Here is a 7,970-nt window from a genome sequence, read left to right as displayed (position 1 = left end):
ACAGATCACTCCTCCAGGACATCCCCTCGGTCAGCTGAGTGACTTACAGATTGCTCCCCTAGGACCTCCCCTTTCTCAGCTGAGTGACTTACAGATCACTACTTCAGGACCTCCCCTCTGTCAGCTGAGTGACTTACAGACCACTGCCCTGGGACTTCCTCTTTGTCAGCTGAGTGACTTACAGATCACTCCCCTGGGACCTCCCCTTTCTCAGCTCAGTGACTTACAGACCACTCCCCTGGGACTTCCCCTTTCTCAGCTGAGTGACTTACAGACCACTCCCCTGGGACCTCCCCTCTGTCAGCTGAGTGACTTACAGATCACTCCCCTGGGAAATCCCCTTTCTCAGCTGAGTGACTTACAGATCACTCCTCCAGGACATCCCCTCGGTCAGCTGAGTGACTTACAGATTGCTCCCCTAGGACCTCCCCTTTCTCAGCTGAGTGACTTACAGATCACTACCCTGGGACTTACCCTTTGCCAGCTGGGTGACTTACAGACCACTCACCTGGGACCTCCCCTTTCTCAGCTGAGTGACTTACAGACCACTCCCCTGGGAACTGCCTTCTGTCAGCTGAGTGACTCACAGACCACTCCCCTGGGACCTCCCCTTTCTAAGCTGAGTGACTTACAGATCACTCCCCTGGGAACTCCCCTTTCTCAGCTGAGTGACTTACAGATCACTACCCTGGTACCTCCCCTTTGTCAGCTGAGTGACTTACAGACCACTCGCCTGGGACCTGCCCTCTGTCGGCTGAGTGACTTACAGATCACTCCCCTGGGACTTCCTCTTTGTCAGCTGAGTGACTTACAGACCACTCCCCTGGGACTTCCCCTTTCTCAGCTGAGTGACTTACAGATCACTACCCTGGGACTTACCCTTTGCCAGCTGGGTGACTTACAGACCACTCCCCTGGGACCTCCCCTTTCTCAGCTGAGTGACTTACAGACCACTCCCCTTGGACCTCCCGTTTCTAAGCTGAGTGACTTACAGATCACTCCCCTGGGAACTCCCCTTTCTCAGCTGAGTGACTTACAGATCAGTCCCCCGGTACCTCCCCTTTGTCAGCTGAGTGACTTACAGACCACTCCTCTGGGACCTCCCCTTTCTCAGATGAGTGACTTACAGATCACTCCCCTGGGAACTCCCCTTTCTCAGCTGAGTGACTTACAGATCAGTCCCCTGGTACCTCCCCTTTGTCAGCTGAGTGACTTACAGACCACTCCCCTGGGACCTCCCCTTTCTCAGCTGAGTGACTTACAGACCACTCCCCTGGGACTTCCCCTCTGTCAGCTGAGTGACTTACAGATCACTCCCCTGGGACTTCCCTTTTGCCAGCTGAGTGACTTACAGATCACTCCCCTGGGACCTCCCCTTTCTCAGCTGAGTGACTTACAGATCACTCCCCTGGGAAATCCCCTTTCTCAGCTGAGTGACTTACAGATCACTCCTCCAGGACATCCCCTCGGTCAGCTGAGTGACTTACAGATTGCTCCCCTAGGACCTCCCCTTTCTCAGCTGAGTGACTTACAGATCACTACTTCAGGACCTCCCCTCTGTCAGCTGAGTGACTTACAGACCACTGCCCTGGGACTTCCTCTTTGTCAGCTGAGTGACTTACAGATCACTCCCCTGGGACCTCCCCTTTCTCAGCTCAGTGACTTACAGACCACTCCCCTGGGACTTCCCCTTCCTCAGCTGAGTGACTTCCTGATCACTCCTCCAGGGACCTCCCCTTCCTCAGCTGAGTGACTTACAGATCACTCCCCTGGGACTTCCTCTTTGTCAGCTGAGTGACTTACAGATCAGTCCCCTGGGACCTCCCCTTTCTCAGCTGAGTGACTTACAGATCAGTCCCCTGGTACCTCCCCTTTGTCAGCTGAGTGACTTACAGACCACTCCCCTGGGACCTCCCCTTTCTCAGCTGAGTGACTTACAGACCTCTCCCCTGGGACTTCCCCTTTCTCAGCTGAGTGACTTACAGACCACTCCCCTGGGACTTCCCCTTTCTCAGCTGAGTGACTTACAGACCACTCCCCTGGGACTTCCCCTCTGTCAGCTGAGTGACTTACAGATCACTCCCCTGGGACTTCCCTTTTGCCAGCTGAGTGACTTACAGATCACTCCCCTGGGACCTCCCCTTTCTCAGCTGAGTGACTTACAGATCACTCCCCTGGGAAATCCCCTTTCTCAGCTGAGTGACTTACAGATCACTCCTCCAGGACATCCCCTCGGTCAGCTGAGTGACTTACAGATTGCTCCCCTAGGACCTCCCCTTTCTCAGCTGAGTGACTTACAGATCACTACTTCAGGACCTCCCATCTGTCAGCTGAGTGACTTACAGACCACTGCCCTGGGACTTCCGCTTTGTCAGCTGAGTGACTTACAGATCACTCCCCTGGGACCTCCCCTTTCTCAGCTCAGTGACTTACAGACCTCTCCCCTGGGACCTCCCCTTTCTCAGCTGAGTGACTTACAGATCACTCCCCTGGGACTTCCCTTTTCCCAGCTGAGTGACTTACAGATCACTCCCCTGGCACTTCCCCTTCCTCAGCTGAGTGACTTCCTGATCACTCCTCCAGGGACCTCCCCTTCCTCAGCTGAGTGACTTACAGATCACTCCCCTGGGACTTCCTCTTTGTCAGCTGAGTGACTTACAGATCAGTCCCCTGGGACCTCCCCTTTCTCAGCTCAGTGACTTACAGACCTCTCCCCTGGGACCTCCCCTTTCTCAGCTGAGTGACTTACAGACCTCTCCCCTGGGACCTCCCCTCTGTCAGCTGAGTGACTTAAAGACCACTCCCCTGGGACTTCCCCTTTCTCAGCTGAGTGACTTACAGACCTCTCCCCTGGGACCTCCCCTCTGTCAGCTGAGTGACTTACAGATCACTTCCCTGGGACTTCCTCTTTGCCAGCTGAGTGACTTACAGACCACTCCCCTGGGACCTCCCCTTTGTCAGCTGAGTGACTTACAGATCACTCCCCTGGTACCTCCCCTTTGTCAGCTGAGTGACTTACAGACCACTCCCCCGGGACCTCCCTTTCTCAGCTGAGTGACTTACAGACCACTCCCCTGGGAACTCCCTTCTGTCAGCTGAATGACTTACAGATCACTCCCCTGGGAGCTACCCTTTGTCAGCTGAGTGACCTACACACCACTCCCCCGGGACCTCCCCTTTCTCAGCTGAGTGACTTACAGATCACTCCCCCGAGACCTCCCCTTTCTCAGCTGAATGACTTACAGACCACTCCCCCGGGACCTCCCCTTTCTCAGCTGAGTGACTTACAGACCACTCCCCCGGGACCTCCCCTTTCTCAGCTGAGTGACTTACAGACCACTCCCCAGGGACCTCCCCTTTCTCAGCTGAGTGACTTACAGACCACTCCTCCAGGACCTCCCCTCTGTCAGCTGAGTGACTTACAGATCACCTCCCTGGGACCTCCCCTTTCTCAGCTGAGTGACTTACAGATCACTCCCCCGAGACCTCCCCTTTCTCAGCTGAGTGACTTACAGAACACTCCCCTTGCACCTCCCCTTTCTCAGCTGAGTGACTTACAGACCACTCCCCTGGGACCTCCCCTCTGTCAGCTGAGTGACTTACAGATCACTCCCCTGGGACTTCCTCATTGTCAGCTGAGTGACTTACAGACCACTGCCCTGGGACCTCCCCTTCTTCAGCTGAGTGACTTACTGATCACTGCTCCAGGGACCTCCCCTTGCTCAGCTGAGTGACTTACAGATCACTCCCCTGGGACTTCCTCTTTGTCAGCTGAGTGACTTACAGATCACTCCCCTGCGACCTCCCCTTTCTCTGCTGAGTGACTTACTGACCACTCCCCTGGGACCTGCACTCTGTCAGCTGAGTGACTTACAGATCACTCCCCTGGGACTTCCTCTTTGTCAGCTGAGTGACTTACAGACCACTCCCCTAGGACTTCCCCTTTCTCAGCTGAGTGACTTACAGATCACTACCCTGGGACTTACCCTTTCCCAGCTTGGTGACTTACAGACCACTCCCCTGGGACCTCCCCTTTCTCAGCTGAGTGACTTACAGACCACTCCCCTTGGACCTCCCGTTTCTCAGCTGAGTGACTTACAGATCACTCCCCTGGGAACTCCCCTTTCTCAGCTGAGTGACTTACAGACCTCTCCCCTGGGACCTCCCCTCTGTCAGCTGAGTGACTTACAGACCACTCCCCTGGGACCTCCCCTTTCTCAGCTGAGTGACTTACAGACCACTCCCCTGGGACCTCCCCTTTGTCAGCTGAGTGACTTACAGACCACTCCCCTGGGACTTCCTCTTTGTCAGCTGAGTGACTTACAGACCACTCCCCTGGGACTTCCCCTCTGTCAGCTGAGTGACTTACAGATCACTCCCCTGGGACTTCCCTTTTGCCAGCTGAGTGACTTACAGATCACTCCCCTGGGACCTCCCCTTTCTCAGCTGAGTGACTTACAGATCACTCCTCCAGGACATCCCCTCGGTCAGCTGAGTGACTTACAGATTGCTTCCCTAGGACCTCCCCTTTCTCAGCTGAGTGACTTACAGATCACTACTTCAGGACATCCCCTCGGTCAGCTGAGTGACTTACAGATCACTCCCCTGGGACCTCCCCTTTCTCAGCTGAGTGACTTACAGATCACTCCCCTGGGAAATCCCCTTTCTCAGCTGAGTGACTTACAGATCACTCCTCCAGGACATCCCCTCGGTCAGCTGAGTGACTTACAGATTGCTCCCCTAGGACCTCCCCTTTCTCAGCTGAGTGACTTACAGATCACTCCTCCAGGACATCCCCTGGGTCAGCTGAGTGACTTACAGATCACTCCCCTGGGACTTCCTCTTTGTCAGCTGAGTGACTTACAGACCACTCCCCTGGGACTTCCCCTTTCTCAGCTGAGTGACTTACAGACCACTCCCCTGGGACCTCCCCTTTCTCAGCTGAGTGACTTACAGATCACTCCCCTGGGACTTCCCTTTTCCCAGCTGAGTGACTTACAGATCACTCCCCTGGCACTTCCCCTTCCTCAGCTGAGTGACTTCCTGATCACTCCTCCAGGGACCTCCCCTTCCTCAGCTGAGTGACTTACAGATCACTCCCCTGGGACTTCCTCTTTGTCAGCTGAGTGACTTACAGATCAGTCCCCTGGGACCTCCCCTTTCTCAGCTCAGTGACTTACAGACCTCTCCCCTGGGACCTCCCCTTTCTCAGCTGAGTGACTTACAGACCTCTCCCCTGGGACCTCCCCTCTGTCAGCTGAGTGACTTAAAGACCACTCCCCTGGGACTTCCCCTTTCTCAGCTGAGTGACTTACAGACCTCTCCCCTGGGACCTCCCCTCTGTCAGCTGAGTGACTTACAGATCACTTCCCTGGGACTTCCTCTTTGCCAGCTGAGTGACTTACAGACCACTCCCCTGGGACCTCCCCTTTGTCAGCTGAGTGACTTACAGATCACTCCCCTGGTACCTCCCCTTTGTCAGCTGAGTGACTTACAGACCACTCCCCCGGGACCTCCCTTTCTCAGCTGAGTGACTTACAGACCACTCCCCTGGGAACTCCCTTCTGTCAGCTGAATGACTTACAGATCACTCCCCTGGGAGCTACCCTTTGTCAGCTGAGTGACCTACACACCACTCCCCCGGGACCTCCCCTTTCTCAGCTGAGTGACTTACAGATCACTCCCCCGAGACCTCCCCTTTCTCAGCTGAATGACTTACAGACCACTCCCCCGGGACCTCCCCTTTCTCAGCTGAGTGACTTACAGACCACTCCCCCGGGACCTCCCCTTTCTCAGCTGAGTGACTTACAGACCACTCCCCAGGGACCTCCCCTTTCTCAGCTGAGTGACTTACAGACCACTCCTCCAGGACCTCCCCTCTGTCAGCTGAGTGACTTACAGATCACCTCCCTGGGACCTCCCCTTTCTCAGCTGAGTGACTTACAGATCACTCCCCCGAGACCTCCCCTTTCTCAGCTGAGTGACTTACAGACCACTCCCCTGGGACCTCCCCTCTGTCAGCTGAGTGACTTACAGATCACTCCCCTGGGACTTCCTCATTGTCAGCTGAGTGACTTACAGACCACTGCCCTGGGACCTCCCCTTCTTCAGCTGAGTGACTTACAGATCACTCCCCCGAGACCTCCCCTTTCTCAGCTGAATGACTTACAGACCACTCCCCCGGGACCTCCCCTTTCTCAGCTGAGTGACTTACAGACCACTCCCCCGGGACCTCCCCTTTCTCAGCTGAGTGACTTACAGACCACTCCCCAGGGACCTCCCCTTTCTCAGCTGAGTGACTTACAGACCACTCCTCCAGGACCTCCCCTCTGTCAGCTGAGTGACTTACAGATCACCTCCCTGGGACCTCCCCTTTCTCAGCTGAGTGACTTACAGATCACTCCCCCGAGACCTCCCCTTTCTCAGCTGAGTGACTTACAGATCACTCCCCTGGGAAATCCCCTTTCTCAGCTGAGTGACTTACAGATCACTCCTCCAGGACATCCCCTCGGTCAGCTGAGTGACTTACAGATTGCTCCCCTAGGACCTCCCCTTTCTCAGCTGAGTGACTTACAGATCACTACTTCAGGACCTCCCATCTGTCAGCTGAGTGACTTACAGACCACTGCCCTGGGACTTCCGCTTTGTCAGCTGAGTGACTTACAGATCACTCCCCTGGGACCTCCCCTTTCTCAGCTCAGTGACTTACAGACCTCTCCCCTGGGACCTCCCCTTTCTCAGCTGAGTGACTTACAGATCACTCCCCTGGGACTTCCCTTTTCCCAGCTGAGTGACTTACAGACCACTCCCCTGGGACCTCCCCTTTGTCAGCTGAGTGACTTACAGATCACTCCCCTGGTACCTCCCCTTTGTCAGCTGAGTGACTTACAGACCACTCCCCCGGGACCTCCCTTTCTCAGCTGAGTGACTTACAGACCACTCCCCTGGGAACTCCCTTCTGTCAGCTGAATGACTTACAGATCACTCCCCTGGGAGCTACCCTTTGTCAGCTGAGTGACCTACACACCACTCCCCCGGGACCTCCCCTTTCTCAGCTGAGTGACTTACAGATCACTCCCCCGAGACCTCCCCTTTCTCAGCTGAATGACTTACAGACCACTCCCCCGGGACCTCCCCTTTCTCAGCTGAGTGACTTACAGACCACTCCCCCGGGACCTCCCCTTTCTCAGCTGAGTGACTTACAGACCACTCCCCAGGGACCTCCCCTTTCTCAGCTGAGTGACTTACAGACCACTCCTCCAGGACCTCCCCTCTGTCAGCTGAGTGACTTACAGATCACCTCCCTGGGACCTCCCCTTTCTCAGCTGAGTGACTTACAGATCACTCCCCCGAGACCTCCCCTTTCTCAGCTGAGTGACTTACAGACCACTCCCCTGGGACCTCCCCTCTGTCAGCTGAGTGACTTACAGATCACTCCCCTGGGACTTCCTCATTGTCAGCTGAGTGACTTACAGACCACTGCCCTGGGACCTCCCCTTCTTCAGCTGAGTGACTTACAGATCACTCCCCCGAGACCTCCCCTTTCTCAGCTGAATGACTTACAGACCACTCCCCCGGGACCTCCCCTTTCTCAGCTGAGTGACTTACAGACCACTCCCCCGGGACCTCCCCTTTCTCAGCTGAGTGACTTACAGACCACTCCCCAGGGACCTCCCCTTTCTCAGCTGAGTGACTTACAGACCACTCCTCCAGGACCTCCCCTTTCTCAGCTGAGTGACTTACAGAACACTCCCCTTGCACCTCCCCTTTCTCAGCTGAGTGACTTACAGACCACTCCCCTGGGACCTCCCCTCTGTCAGCTGAGTGACTTACAGATCACTCCCCTGGGACTTCCTCATTGTCAGCTGAGTGACTTACAGACCACTGCCCTGGGACCTCCCCTTTCTCAGCTGAGTGACTTACAGACCACTCCCCTGGGACCTCCCCTCTGTCAGCTGAGTGACTTACAG

The sequence above is a fragment of the Castor canadensis genome, chromosome 12, assembly GCF_047511655.1.
Source record: "Castor canadensis chromosome 12, mCasCan1.hap1v2, whole genome shotgun sequence".
Taxonomy (NCBI): Eukaryota; Metazoa; Chordata; class Mammalia; order Rodentia; family Castoridae; genus Castor; species Castor canadensis.
The sequence above is the reverse complement of the archived record's forward strand: the minus strand, read 5'-3'. Positions refer to the sequence as shown.